Here is a 14,691-nt window from a genome sequence, read left to right as displayed (position 1 = left end):
AAATTATGACCAGGCTTGACAAAGAGACCTATTCTCAAACTGGATTGTAAAGTAGCCACTGGGACACCCTAACAAAACAGTAGAGTTACAGTAAGGGAAACAATACCCTTTTCTTCCCAGTTCAGAACACAAGCCAATTTGACTAATTTGGGAACTGTGACAAAATTAGTAATGGCTTGTATGTGCATAATCTGAGGATTTCATATGTTTAACTTATATTTTAATACTTTGAATGTAAGGTAAAATAAACAGAAAATCAAGAAGATTCACATATTGCTGAGTCCCAAAGTGTTATTGTAATAAACAAGCTATAATTATAACTGTGGCTATGCGTCTTCAAGTTTTTCTTGAAAGAAGAAAATCCCAGTGCTTGCTTTATCAATATATGCATACATACATACATACACACACACTAAAATTGGAACAGTACACATAAGATTAACAGAGCCGTGTGCAAGGATGATTCACACATTTGTGAATCATTTTGTATTTGTCACTCTTTGTCCTAGAAGAGATGGGGGTGGGGACGCAGGATGACAAGGGTGATTAAAGGGTAACTAATCTCTATCACTTATATTTTATTCATTTTAACATATAAAACACCAGTGCTACACCACCTTGGTGTATGAATACAGTGTTGTATGATTCTCTTTACTTTCTCTGTACTTTTAAATATAAAAATCTATCACCATAGTCGTCAATTTCCAAACCTATGAAAATTATCAGAAGTGCATATTAAGATTTATTCTTAATGATACTCTCTCCTTCAATATCTGTAATAGGGAAAATTGGAAACAATCTAAAATTTGAATACAGGAATGGCTAAGTAAATTAGAGTAGATTAACATGATTATTATGTATTTATTTGGAAATCTTATTTTCTATACTAGTTCCCTATTGCCACTATAAAAAATTACCACTGACTTAGCGGCTTAAAATAACACAAATTTATTACTGAACAGTTCTGGAGATTGCAAGTCTGAAATAGACCTCACTGGGAAAAATGAAGATGTCAGTGGGGCTGAATTCTTTCTGGGGAGAATACTTTTCCTTGCCTTTTTCACCTTTTAGAGGCTACTGCATATGCTGCCTCTTGGCCCTTTGCTCACATCATTCCAACCTTTTGTTTCCATCCTCACTTCTCCTACCACGGACTCTGACCCTCACGTCTCCCTCTTAGAAAGATCCTTGTGATGACACTGTGCCCACTAGAAATATCCAGGAGAATGTCCCCATCTCCAGGTGCATTAAATTAACCACATCTGCAAGGCCGCTTTTGCCATGTAAGGTAACATATTCACAGGTTCTGGGGATTAGGATGTGGGCACCGTTCAATGGCCGGCGGGGGTGAGGGGGTTTGGTTGGTATCCAGCCTACCACATTTTGTAAGCAAATAAGAGCGTGTGAATATTTGAAGTGTTTAGAACAGTGCCTGGAACAAAATACCATCCACTGTGATTTGTAAAAGGAATGGGTGGATACATGAACTTCTCACTGCTTTCACACACTGATCTAAACCATCATCTCTTGCCTGAATAATTCCAGCAGTCTCCTCACATGCCTCCCTGCTTCTACCCTCACCTTCATCTAGTCTCAGCAAAACAGCCAGTGATCTGTTTAAAACATAAACCTGATTGCATTTCTCCTTTGCTTAAAACCCTGCACTGTCTGTTTTCCCCCATTTAATTCATCTCTTTGGGTGACCTCCATAGCCCTACACCATGTGCTCCCTCTAATGTGACCTATTTAAACAAACTACACTTTTATTTGGTCTGCTATACAGTCCCCTTATTGTTTTTCCAAAACACTAGCCTCATCCCCACCTCAGGACTTTTTCACTTGTGGTTTCCCCTGCCTAGAATACACTTCTCCTAGATACTCATTTGGCTCATACCCCCATTTCTTCATATCTGCTCACTGAGGCCTACCCTGGCCACCCATTTCTATGCTCCTAATCCTCTTCTGTTATTTTTCCATAGCACAACACCTTTTGGTATTCTATATATTTTTTAATTTTTTTTAATTTTTAATTTTTATTTTTTTTAATGTTTATTTATTTTTGAGACAGAGAGAGACAGAGCATGAACGGGGGAGGGTCAGAGAGAGGGAGACACGGAATCTGAAACAGGCTCCAGACTCTGAGCTGTCAGCACAGAGCCTGACGCGGGGCTTGAACCCACGGACCGTGAGATCATGACCTGAGCCGAAGTCAGCTGCTTAACTGACTGAGCCACCCAGGCGCCCCTCTATAGATTTTTTTTAAAGCTTGTATTTCCATATCCCCGACTGAAATATAAATTCCAAGGGACAAGGATTGTTGCATGCTTTGTTCAATGATGTATTTTCATTTTCTTGAATACTGTGTGGCACACAGTAAGCACTCAGTAAATAACTGCTGAATGAGTGATAAGATCCTACTACATGCCAGGTTCTGTCTTAAGTCCTGAGGGGCCACATGAATAAACTCGACAGAGAATTTCTCCTTTACTGGAATTGATTTCAAATTGTCTATCAAAATCTACTCTGCCCAAGTGTCCACGTTGACCGAGAGAAGAAAACACTTGATGGGAAGTGGTAAGACTGGAAATTATTAATTAGCCTTGCTTTCTTTACAAACCATCACCACCCTTACCACTCCTATACTTCTGTCCCAATTACTGGATATTGTTTTACTGATGTTTTGGAGATTAATTTTAATGGATGTAGTTGTTAATTGATGGCTCCACCAAAAACAAACAAAAAACAACATGGTAATCTGTCTAAGTGTCACAGAATAAACCAGTGGTAAAATAGTCTCTTTAACATTACATTATTTTACACACACACACACACACACACACACACAGACACACATATTTTATATATACACATATATACCTTACTTATCAGATATATATATATATCTTACTTATCAGATATCTATATATATATCTCTATATATATCTCTTACTTATCAGATATATATATATGCATATATATATATATATATATATCTTACTTATCAGATATATTCACATATTGAGGTAGAATTGACTACAAAGTGAATTAGCCGTTTTCAAAAAATATGTTCTTATGGACTATCATATTTAAACTGTGTAAGTATAAACCTCTGTCTGAAGTGCATCCTTTAGTAAGTTACATAAGTCCTGACACTTATCAGGTGACTTTAGGTTGGGATTTTTTCATGTGTTTTTCCACACACCACACAGATAGCAGCTGTCTTTAGAAGTCAAGCAAAGCAGGGAAATAAATCATTAGTAAGCAAAAGGTTTAAACCAGCTGATTCACACTTTGCCATTCATTTCTATATATCAAATACAGTTAAATTTCAGAAGAAAAAGGCTGACGCTGCATCATTCCAAAATTTCTTTAAAGGTTATTATCTTTTAAAATTTACTTTGAGAGAGAGTGAGTGGGGGAGGGGTGGAGAGGGAGGGAGGATCCCAAGCAAGCTCCACGCTGTCAGCACAGGGCTCAACATGGGACTCGAACCCATGACCATTAGATCACGACCTGAGCCAAATTTAAGAGTCGGACACTTAACCCACTGAACCACCCCAGGCACCTCCCAAAATTTCTTTAAATCAGAGAGTGCAGGGCCAGAATACACTGAATGATTGTCATGCAACTTCCAACTTTGATCTCAACCATCAGGCTTCCCACAGATGAGATTAACAAAGACTAAAGAATTTAATGTGCTGTTCTACTCGGTTTTAATTTTTTGTATTGCAATCAATGTCTTATTCAAGTTGCCAAGTGTAGGTATCAAAGAATACTATGTTTTAAAGATTCACTAAAAAGCAAAATTTGAAGAAATTCAACACTATGGTTACTACAGCCAGTCATGTCCTCTTGGTTTAAAATACTCACCAAGACATTCCCTTCACATTTTGTGAGAAAATACAAGCAAGTATCAGTATCTCCTCTAATACTCATCAGACATTTGAAAACTATGAAATCTTAAAGGGTGTCCATTATTTTATGTACTTTTGTTCCATGAAAATTACTCTTTTTAAATTTTTTTTTTTCAACGTTTATTTATTTTTGGGACAGAGAGAGACAGAGCATGAACGGGGGAGGGGCAGAGAGAGAGGGAGACACAGAATCGGAAACAGGCTCCAGGCTCCGAGCCATCAGCCCAGAGCCCGACGCGGGGCTCGAACTCCCGGACCGCGAGATCGTGACCTGGCTGAAGTCGGACGCTTAACCGACTGCGCCACCCAGGCGCCCCAAAATTACTCTTTTTAAAAAAAAATATTATTGAGGACTTTTAAAAAATAAGATTTGAGAAGGCACCTATATTTTTGAAATGTTGGTAAATTCTGACTCATTCTATCAACTATAATTTTAGTATCTTCATATGTAGATATTTTCTAATTACACTCCCAAGGCAATAACAATAGTGTTATTAAATAAGGGACAGTTAAATACTCATCAGATAAATTCATTTTAACCTTTTTATGTAGTGATATTTTATAGTTTTATACAGAAATTATATCTTGCTTATAAACTCAAAATGGATGAAAGACCTAACTGTGAGATAAGAAACCATCAAAACCCTAGAGGAGAAGGCAGGCAACAACCTCTTTGACCTCAGCCACAGCAATTTCTTACTCGACACATCTCCAAAGGCAAGGGAATTAAAAGCAAAAATGAACTATTGCAACTTCATCAAGATAAAAAGCTTCTGCACTGCAAAGGAAACAATCAACAAAACTAAAAGGCAACCGACAGAATGGGAAAAGATATTTGCAAATGACATATCAGATAAAGGGCTAGTATCCAAAATCTATAAAGAACTTACCAAACTCAACACCCAAAAAAACAAATAATCCAGTGAAAAAATAAGCAGAAGTGATGAATTTAGACACTTTTCCAAAGAAGACATCCAGATGGCCAGTAGACACATGAAAAGATGCTCAACATCACTCATCATCAGGGAAATACAAATCAAAACCACACTGAGATACCACCTCACACCGGTCAGAGTGGCTAAAATGAACAAATCAGGAAACTACAGATGCTGGCAAGGATGTGGAAAAACGGGAGCCCTCTTGCATTATTGGTGGGAATGCAAACTGGTGTAGCCGCTCTGGAAACACGTGTGGAGGTTCCTCAAAAAAATTAAAAATAGGGGCGCCTGGGTGGCGCAGTCGGTTAAGCGTCCGACTTCAGCCAGGTCACGATCTCGCGGTCCGTGAGTTCGAGCCCCGCGTCAGGCTCTGGGCTGATGGCTCAGAGCCTGGAGCCTGCTTCCAGTTCTGTGTCTCCCTCTCTCTCAGCCCCTCGCCCATTCATGCTCTGTCTCTCTCTGTTTCAAAAATAAAAAATAAACGTTAAAAAAAATTAAAAAAAAATTAAAAATAGAACTACGCTATGACCCAGCAATAGCACTACTAGGAATTTATCCAAAGCATACAGGAGTGCTGATGCATAGGGGCACATATACCCCAATGTTTATAGCAGTGCTTTCAACAGTAGCCAAATTATGGAAAGAGCCTAAATGTCCATCAACTGAAAATAGATAAAGAAGATGTGGTTTATATATACAATGGAAAACTACTTGGCAACAAGAAAGAATGAAATCATGCCATTTGCAGCAATGTGGATGGAACTGGAAGGTATTATGCTGACTGAAATAAGTCATTCGGGGAAGGACAGATATCATATGTTTTCACTTGTATGTGGATCTTGAGAAACTTAACAGAAGACCATGGGGGAAGAGAAGGGGAAAAAAATAGTTACAAACAGAGAGGGAGGGAGGCAAACCATAAGAGACTCTTAAATACAGAGAATAAACTGAGGGTGGATGATGGGTTTGGGGAGAGGAGAAAATGGGTGATGGGCACTGAGGAGGGCACCTGTTGGAATGAGCACTGCGTGTTGTATGTAAGTGATGAACCCTGGGAATCTACCCCAAAAACCAAGAGCACACTTTACACACTGTATGTTAGCCAATCTGACAATAAATTATATTAAAAAAAAAAGAAATTATATCTTGCTTGAAAACACAAATGCTAAAGTCCACAACTGTTAAACTCAATCATTGATATCGTCTAAATAACTGACCATGATTATTCATGTTTGTTTTTGTTTTTTCCTTATCTTCTAGTTTCAATAAAGAAATCTGAGACCTGAGAGTAATTTATTAGTAATGTGTCCCAGAATAAGCCACTCAGTATCTCTGAGCATCACTTCATCTATGATATGCAGATAATTACTTCTGACCTACTTCACAGGAGGGTTGTAAAAATGTAACAATATGGAGGCATGTTATAAGCGCTACAATAACTAGAAATACCATATTATTTTCTATCAGAGATATTAAATGCTTGGGTAAGTGTTCTCAGCTTAAGTATAACTAAAATGTTCTCCCCCCTCCTTTTTTTCAGATTACCTTTTTTTAGAAAATGGGATGTCACGAGATACATAAAGACAACTATTGCATAATTCCACTTATATGAGGTAACTAAAATAGTTGAATTCATAAAATCAAAGACTGGGATGGTGATTATCAGGGGCTAAGAAGAAATGGGAAGTTATTAACTAACAGGCACAAAGTTTCAGTTAAGGAAGATGAATAAGCTCTAGAGATCTGCTGTACAACATTGTGACTTTAGTCAACAATACTGTATTATACACACAAAATTTGTTAAGAGGACAGATCTCATGTCAAGTATTCTTACCATGATAAAAAAGAAAATACACTATTGTGTGATTATATGATTCCACTGATATGAAATATCCAGAACAGGCAAATCCATAGGAACAGAAAGCAGATTTGAGGTTATCAGGGGCTGGGAAGAGGGAATAATGGGTTAATCAGTATAGAGTTTCTGTTTGGGGTGATAAAAATGTTCTGGAAATAGTGATGATTGTACAATGCTGTGAATGTAATAAATGCCATGGAATCGTACTTTTAAAAATGATTAAACTGGTAAATTTTAGATTATGTATATTTTGCCACAATAAAAAAGGAAAGAAATTAGAGGGTCATGAGGGGCTCCTGGGTGGCTGTCGGTTAAGCATCCGACTCTTGATTATGGCTCAGGTCATGATTTCACACTTCGTGAGATAGAGCCCCATGCTGGGCTCTGTTCTCACAGTGTGGAGCCTGCTTCAGCTTTTTCCATCTCTCTCTCTCTCTCTGCTCGTCCCCTGCTCATGCTCCCTCTTTCTCTCAAAAATAAATAAACTTAAAAAAAGAAAAGGAAAATAGGGGGCCATGAAATTCCTTTTTTCTCCTCGATCAATTATCCGACCTTAAAATAAACACAAACATGCATCCACTCAACAAATATTGAGTGCTGATTTTTAGCTGGCCTTTCTTTAAAGATACCCTAAGCAGCCACTGTTTTCCTATGTGGGGAATACAAACGCTTTAAGTTAGAGGTATTCACAAATTCTCAACGTTTATTTATTTTTGGGACAGAGAGAGACAGAGCATGAACGGGGGAGGGGCAGAGAGAGAGGGAGACACAGAATCGGAAACAGGCTCCAGGCTCCGAGCCATCAGCCCAGAGCCCGATGCGGGGCTCGAACTCACGGACCGCGAGATCGTGACCTGGCTGAAGTCGGACGCTTAACCGACTGCGCCACCCAGGCGCCCCGAGGTATTCACAAATTCTAACTCTAGTGCTAAAGCAAGGATTTCTCACTTTGATGCTGACTCTGTATTTAACGATTTTTGATAATAAAGATCCATGTCCCCCACCTGTTTCTTGCTTCACTCTCACCTTTACTATGATTTTCACAATGGCGAAACCATACTGACTCTAAGAAGCTCATGTTCGCTAAAAGAAAATGTAAGTTTACATACTTTTTGTACCACAACTCTCCCAAGGTCTATAGTTCCACTTGGTTACTCTGTTGATGTCTCAGCATCAATAGGACTCAGACTGCCCTTATCACCTCCCTTTCCCACCCTTAAGCTCCTCTTTCTGATTTCACTATCCCTATTAATGTCAACACCATTCCCCATGGCCCCCTAGTTTGAGAAGTTTTTGTGTCTCTGACCTCACATTTTTGCTTTCCTCTTCCTTCCATTCTATCACTAACATTGTTTCCCATTTTATGAATTTCATATTTGGGGCACATAAAATCTTGGGCCTGGATTATTTGCAAGTATTAATAATGATAGTTCTTCCTACAATTCTTCTCCACTCTATTGCTATGGTAATTTCTTGGAGAATTTATGCTCTTTCCCATCTCAGAAACCCTCACTACAGCTGAGCCTCCTTAGACTGCATTCAATGCTATCCTTAGGATTGACCATCTTTCTAGGCTCTTCTCCCAGTAGCCCTGAAACTTGACTACTTGTTCTTTGTGCCAAAACCTGTTGTTTTTTCTGTTTTTATTTGCTCTTGTCATTAACTTTTCCCAAAATTTACATCCAACCTCTTATTGCATCTTTGCTTCTTACTCTACTCATTACTGAAGATCTAATCCATCACCTTTATGAAAGCAATCCTGGTGCAGACTCATTTTTCTCTACCTGTCCATTGCTTTTTAAATGATCAATGGTTCGCATGCATAGGATTTGCTTTTCAGAACTCATATTTTATCTGATTGACAATATTGGTACTAGGCTTAGGACATATCTTACAGTGTAGAACCAACAGATTGACTACAAATGAAAAAAAGAAAAGTCATGAGGGAGGATGAAAACAAAAGTTGAGAGAGAGTTTTGATATACTGGGGAAATAAGTCATTATCTGAGACAGAGGAGAAGACAATTTTGGGGAGAGAAAAAAAATATATTGAAGAAAGCAGTAAGTATGTATAACAAAGAAATGAAAAGATCTACATTCTTCCCTTGACTGTTGGATTTTGTTAGTTTTAACAGTTACCCTTTGTGTTCCCTGGAATATTTAAAGGTTTTTACAGGGCTAGGTAAATGAAAGTAGTGGGCATTCAATACTAATTGTTGGTTCATTTTCAGATAGAAGTCCTTTGAATCTTACTATTTCTGGGGAGTTTTCTTGTTTCACCAAGTAAAGATAATAAGAGTAGTCAAAAGTCAGTACCAATTTTAATCTTTGGATTATAAGAAAATCTATAAATATCTTGTTCATTGTCTTATTCTTTTAAAGTTCTTATTTAAACTCTAATTAGCTAACATACAGTATAATATACATTGTTTTACTTTTTTTTGTTTGAGAGAGAGAGAGAGAGAGCGAGAGAGAGGAGAGAGAGAGCACGAGTGGGGAAGAGGGGCTGAGGGAGATGGAGAGCGAGAATCCCAAGCAGTCTCCATGCTCAGCACAGAGCTGGACTCGGGGCTCAATCTCACGACCCTGGGATCATGACCTGAGACAAAATCGAGAGTCAGATGCTCAATCGACTGAGCCACGCAGGTGCCTTACTTTTAAGAAAGAGCTGTGCTTTAATAATTAACTTATTCATTGTTTTAATTATTTGAGTAATTGTCACAGATTCCCAAGACTCCATTGTTGTACACTTAGAAACTGATTAATGCTTTCTTAAGGACTAGGAAAAAATATGGAAAGGAAGTTATTCTTGCTTTTAATTTTTAAGGTGTTTTGAAGGGAGAACGTTTACTTTCATTAGACTGTATCCATGTTTTAAACACAACAGTAATTTGCTCCAATACATTATAACTAGTATAACAATACCTATTGAATGTCTGCTATATGCCAGATGCTTCATGTAACATAAGTCTTCACAATTTTCACAATGATACTGATTGATCATCTGCACATTTTATAAATGAGGAAACTGACTTTCTATGTAGCTAAGAAACTAGCACAAGGTTATGTGGATGAACAAATTTTTAAGCACACATACACATTTCCCAGGATGCCATGTTATGCTAGTCAGGCTATATCTAAGGTTAACAAATCTCAAGTCGCTGGAACTTTCTACAAATGGGAGAAAAAGCATACAGGTTCCAGAATCTCTGAATATTTACGGTCCACAGCAGATGTCAACCCACTCTAGGTCCTCTCGCTCTACCCACAGGTGTGCATTGCCTGAGGGCACCTTTAGGTGTCACTAGCAGGCCTAAGGTATGAGTGAGGAAAAAAAAAAAAAAAAGCAGAGAGGAACAATAAAGGTGAGAGAAAAAAAAAAAGAAAAGAAAGAGATAAAGGGGAGGGATACTTTTGGTGAGAAGTGAGACTACCACAACCAACTAGCTACCAGATACCCCCATTTGTAGGTTACTTTCATACCTAATGCATTTCTGAAAAAAGTGTATCAAAAGTCTCATGTGCAGTACTCAAATAATAATTAAACATAGGGAGTTTGTCTTCCCAGAGAGTTTAAGCAGGGAAAAAACTACCTCTTTTTTGTTAGATCTAACTTTAAATGGTAAAATTCCAACATTACATAAACGTTCTTAATTTTTTTTTTTGCTTTAATTTGGCAATCAGACGCATAGTAGACTTGCTTAAATCTCATGAGAATCCGGTTATAATGTGATTTTTTAAAACTGTTATCTAAAACCCATTAATTAGGTTTATAAGAGTCGTACTTCTTGTCAGCTGAGCCAGCACATTTGTTTCCGGTTTTCATATTTTTCATAAAGTGATAAGGGCAAAATGCAATGATATTAAAATAATTACAAATACTGTTGCACATAAATGGTGATGTTACTGAAATTAAACTATAGCCTAAGAAGAGTTCCTTTTTGTGACAGCTTGAAATGTTTGTCAGCTGATCATGAAGGTCTAAATTCAGAATAGTAAAGGCTGTTAGGGATGCTGATGTGTAATTTGTGATGATGAAACTTCTATAGAAGAACGATGAACAAGTGAAAAAACAAACTGCCTCTGATCACCTACCCTTCGTCCTCTTGGTTTAATCTCTCTGAGGCCATCCAGTGTTCCTTTAATTATAATTCATCAAGGACAGGGCTGCTTTTTCAAATCTGAAGGGGTCAAAAGTTCACTTCATCTCTCTTTCTTTCTTTCCTTTCTTTTCTACATTCATTAAGGTGGTTTTTGTTTTGTTTTTTGTTGTTGTTGTTGTTGTGTTTGCCATGAAGTTATCAACAGAGTAAATGCCCTCCTCCAGGCACCATGGAAGAACATATGAATGAGGAAGCAGTCTCCCCTCAAGGGACTACAAACTCTGAAGTCCACAAGAATGCAAAGACGTGGTTGTTCACTGCTTGTTCTTATCTCCTTCACTGTTGAATCCCAGTAAGGAACAATGGCTGATATACTAGCAGTAGGCACTCAACAGATACTTGTTGAATGGATGAATATATCTAAAAATAGGAGAATGTGCTCATAGATAAAGGAAGGAAGGAAAGAAGGAAGTGGGAAGGAAGGGAGAGAGGGAGGGAAAGAACAAAGTTTCCTTAGAAACTTTCCTTCGTTTCCTTAGAAAACTAAAGGATCTACACCTGGGGAAACCTTAGCAGTTATATAGTCTATGTAAACCAAACAGGTTATTCCATCTAATAAGTGAGAGTTAAGATAACATTTTATTTATAGTTCTCAATACAGCATTTTCTCAACATCACAGTAGAATAAACAAATATGTATTAACTACTTAAGAAGCACCCAACCAGAATCAGGCTTTATAAAGGATATAGGAAGAATAAGATATTAACTATATTCTAATCTCTGCATTGTACAGTGTTTCACAATAAATGGAATCTATTATTATTAAGTAGTTTATACCTAGAATTCTGAGAATGCTTCATATTAATAAAACTGTAGCTACAAATACCTGTCAAGAAGTAACTAGGAAAATAAAAGATGAAAGAATCATCAAAGCTAATTTAAAATAGCACCATAACATTACTAAATTTTGCAATGCTTAATATGATATTAGTCTTGGTTCTTATAAATAAACAGCTTACTAAACATCTTTCAATATCATGAAGCATTTATTCTTTCAGATAAACTAGAGCTATTAACTGTTTCCTTGTTGAATTCACTTATACCTTATCTTTAGAGCACTTCGGAGTCCTTAAAGTTTTTCTGCTTTGATTTTCTAAAGGTGTCTTTTACTGAGGCTGCTACCTTGTAAAAAGGCAGATTAATCAGCATACATCACTTACTGCTCACTTTCTCTGAAGTAAGCTAAGTAGAATCCCTAAATTAGACAGAGTATTGGAAAGGAACTTCCTCAATAACTGCACAGTAATGGCAGAAATGCTTGGAAACTTGCTTCAGAGAGGGTGGTTTTCTTTATTAATTGCTTTGTTTGCTTTTTTGTGGGTTATTTTGGTATTTTTTGGTTTTGGATTTGCTCTTGGTGTAAGTACTAACAAAAAAGGTGAATCGGGATGGAAGGAACTTTTTACTGTGAGAAAAAGTGACTACATGAATTGGTCTATACAGCAACTACACGGAAGGTCATGATTATATCTAGTATAATATACTAGCTGTATAAAGTGTGGGGGCAGATTATATAGCATTTATAGTAGTAAATCACATCTAATTTATGTGTCTTTGTTAATGCTTACCAAAGTCTGGGCTAAAATACAGAAAATGTAGTTTTCTCTAGTTCCCATTTTGCATTGTGAACTCCTTGAGGCTACGATGAATGCCTAATTTGTTTGCTACCTGACGTTCCTAGCTCACTTCTTACATAAGTGCTGGTGCAAAATATTAGTAGACTTTAACTATTTAATTTCAGACTTCATAATTATATATTACAAATTATTTAATGGTGTCACTAAAAGAAATTTTTTAACATTCAGAAGCAATCCATGTTTGATACAGAATATTCAAAATATAGTACAAACCATAAGAAATAATAATAAAAAAAAACCCTCATAGCCTCACAAATAAGAGGTGCACTTGTTCATTCAACAATATTGAGCACTACCAGGGTTTAGGCAGATCCTATTCCAGGTGTGAGTGAAATGGGGCGGGTAGGGGGGAGTTCCAACAAGGCACTGTCTTCATGATGCCTATGTTTCAGTGGTGGGAGACAGACCATAGAGAAAACAAACAAACAAAACCTGAAACAGGTAGAAGGAGGTGGCACAAAGGTCGGAAGTGGAAGGAACTTGATGCGTATGAAACTTTTGTGGCTAGAAAAGGTGAACAGAGGGCAAGAACATAGGATGCTCAGGCAGGCTGGCTGCTATAAGGATGACAGGGGATCCAAACCGGCAGAAGAAAAGCCTACAGGAGGCCCCTGCAATAATATATCTACCCAAGCAATGCGAATGGTTTATATTAAGCGAGCAGAAGAAAAGAAGGAGAAAAGGTGACAGATTCAAGATGATACTTTGAAATAGAACCAAGAGGACTATCTGACAGATAGGACTCGGGAAGGAATCATGAATGGTCCTAGGGTTTTTATTTGAATAGACAGATGGATGACAGTTCCGTTTACTGCGATGGCAAGGATTAAAAGAAAAATAGTGAGTAGGAAACCTCTACTTGCCACAAAGTACCAATTTCCCCTTCTTTCTTGGTAACACAATTCAAATTTTATTAATGATGGAAACAGGTCCAGCTACATTTTTCCATTACCTTCCTTGTAGCTAGGTGTGTGCCCTTTGGCCAAAGGGATATATTTGGAAATATCGTGTAAGAGTTTGGAAAGGTTGCTTCAATCTGAGTGATGTGCCCTTTTCACCCTGTTATCTTTCCCGACTTCCCTCCTGAAACTTTGGCAGGATGGGCAGCATGCCAAGACAACCATGGATACTGAAGTGAGCTGACAGATGGAAGCACCTGCTAAGACAGTGAATCAGAAACATAAAAAGAAACCTGACGACCAAGGAGACTTCATAATATCTCTGAATGCAGACCTTCACCATATAAGAGAAACTATATACATATATAACTATATATAACTATCTATATATAACTATCTACATAATTATATAACTATATATAACTATACAACTATCTATCTATCTATATAGTTATATATATATATATATATATATATATATATATATATATATATTTTACCCGCAGCTAAATTCAGACCCACTGATACCAAATGGCTTAAGGAAGAGAGATGAAGAAAATCAAGAACGATGTTTTAAAATGCTAATTTGAGGGGCACCTGGATAGCTGGGTGGGCTAAGCGTCTGACTCTTGGTTTCAGCTCAGGTCATTACTGCATGCTTATTTCATGGGATCGAGGCCTGTACTGGGCTCTGCACTGACAGTATGAAGCCTGCTTGGGATTCTCTCTCTCTCCCTCTGTCTCTCCCCTGTGAACACATTTTTTTCTGTCTAAATAAATAAATAAAAATAAACATTTTAATAAATAAAATGCTAATTTGAGAGGTCTATTATAGACACTCTGATAGGATGTCAAGTAAAGCAACCGGATATAGAAATCTTATCCTAAAATGGAAACAAAGGTGGAAGACATAAATTTAGAAAACACTGGGCAAGTTAAAGCAATGGGACTGATGAGATCTTGTAGGAAAAAAGCGTAGATAGAAAAAAGAGTCCAGCATTGAGCCCTGGGTCTCCTGACACTGAACTAGGAGCACAAGAGGAGGCAGGGAATGAGGCTAATAAAAGTTCAGCCAAGTAGTTTAACAATTTAGAAATTGTGGTTTCGTATCAGCAAAGAAGATACACCAAGATACAGGAAGTTGTCAAATGTACTGAATGGAGAGAAAGAAAATATCTGTAAGACTGGCTAATGTGGAAGACATTTTATCTTTGACAAGAACAGCTGCAATGGGATGGGGTAGTGGAGAGAGGGAGAAGGAGTGATGGGAGGGCTTTAGTT

General features: G+C 37.5%; 1 non-coding gene across 1 annotated transcript; it reads left to right on the top strand.

The window, feature by feature from the left end:
* Positions 1-387: 387 nt before the first annotated feature.
* LOC124502789 (U6 spliceosomal RNA) lies at positions 388-494 on the top strand. Its single transcript, XR_006960039.1, has one exon. It is a non-coding gene; the product is annotated as a U6 spliceosomal RNA (small nuclear RNA).
* The last annotated feature ends 14,197 nt before the right edge of the window (positions 495-14,691 follow it).

Source organism: Lynx rufus, unplaced genomic scaffold, assembly GCF_022079265.1.
Source record: "Lynx rufus isolate CCGP_SWC_20201006 ecotype Redwood Valley unplaced genomic scaffold, mLynRuf1.p SCAF_7, whole genome shotgun sequence".
Taxonomy (NCBI): domain Eukaryota; kingdom Metazoa; phylum Chordata; class Mammalia; order Carnivora; family Felidae; genus Lynx; species Lynx rufus.
Note: the sequence above shows the minus strand (reverse complement) of the source record. Positions and strands in the feature narration are given on the sequence as shown.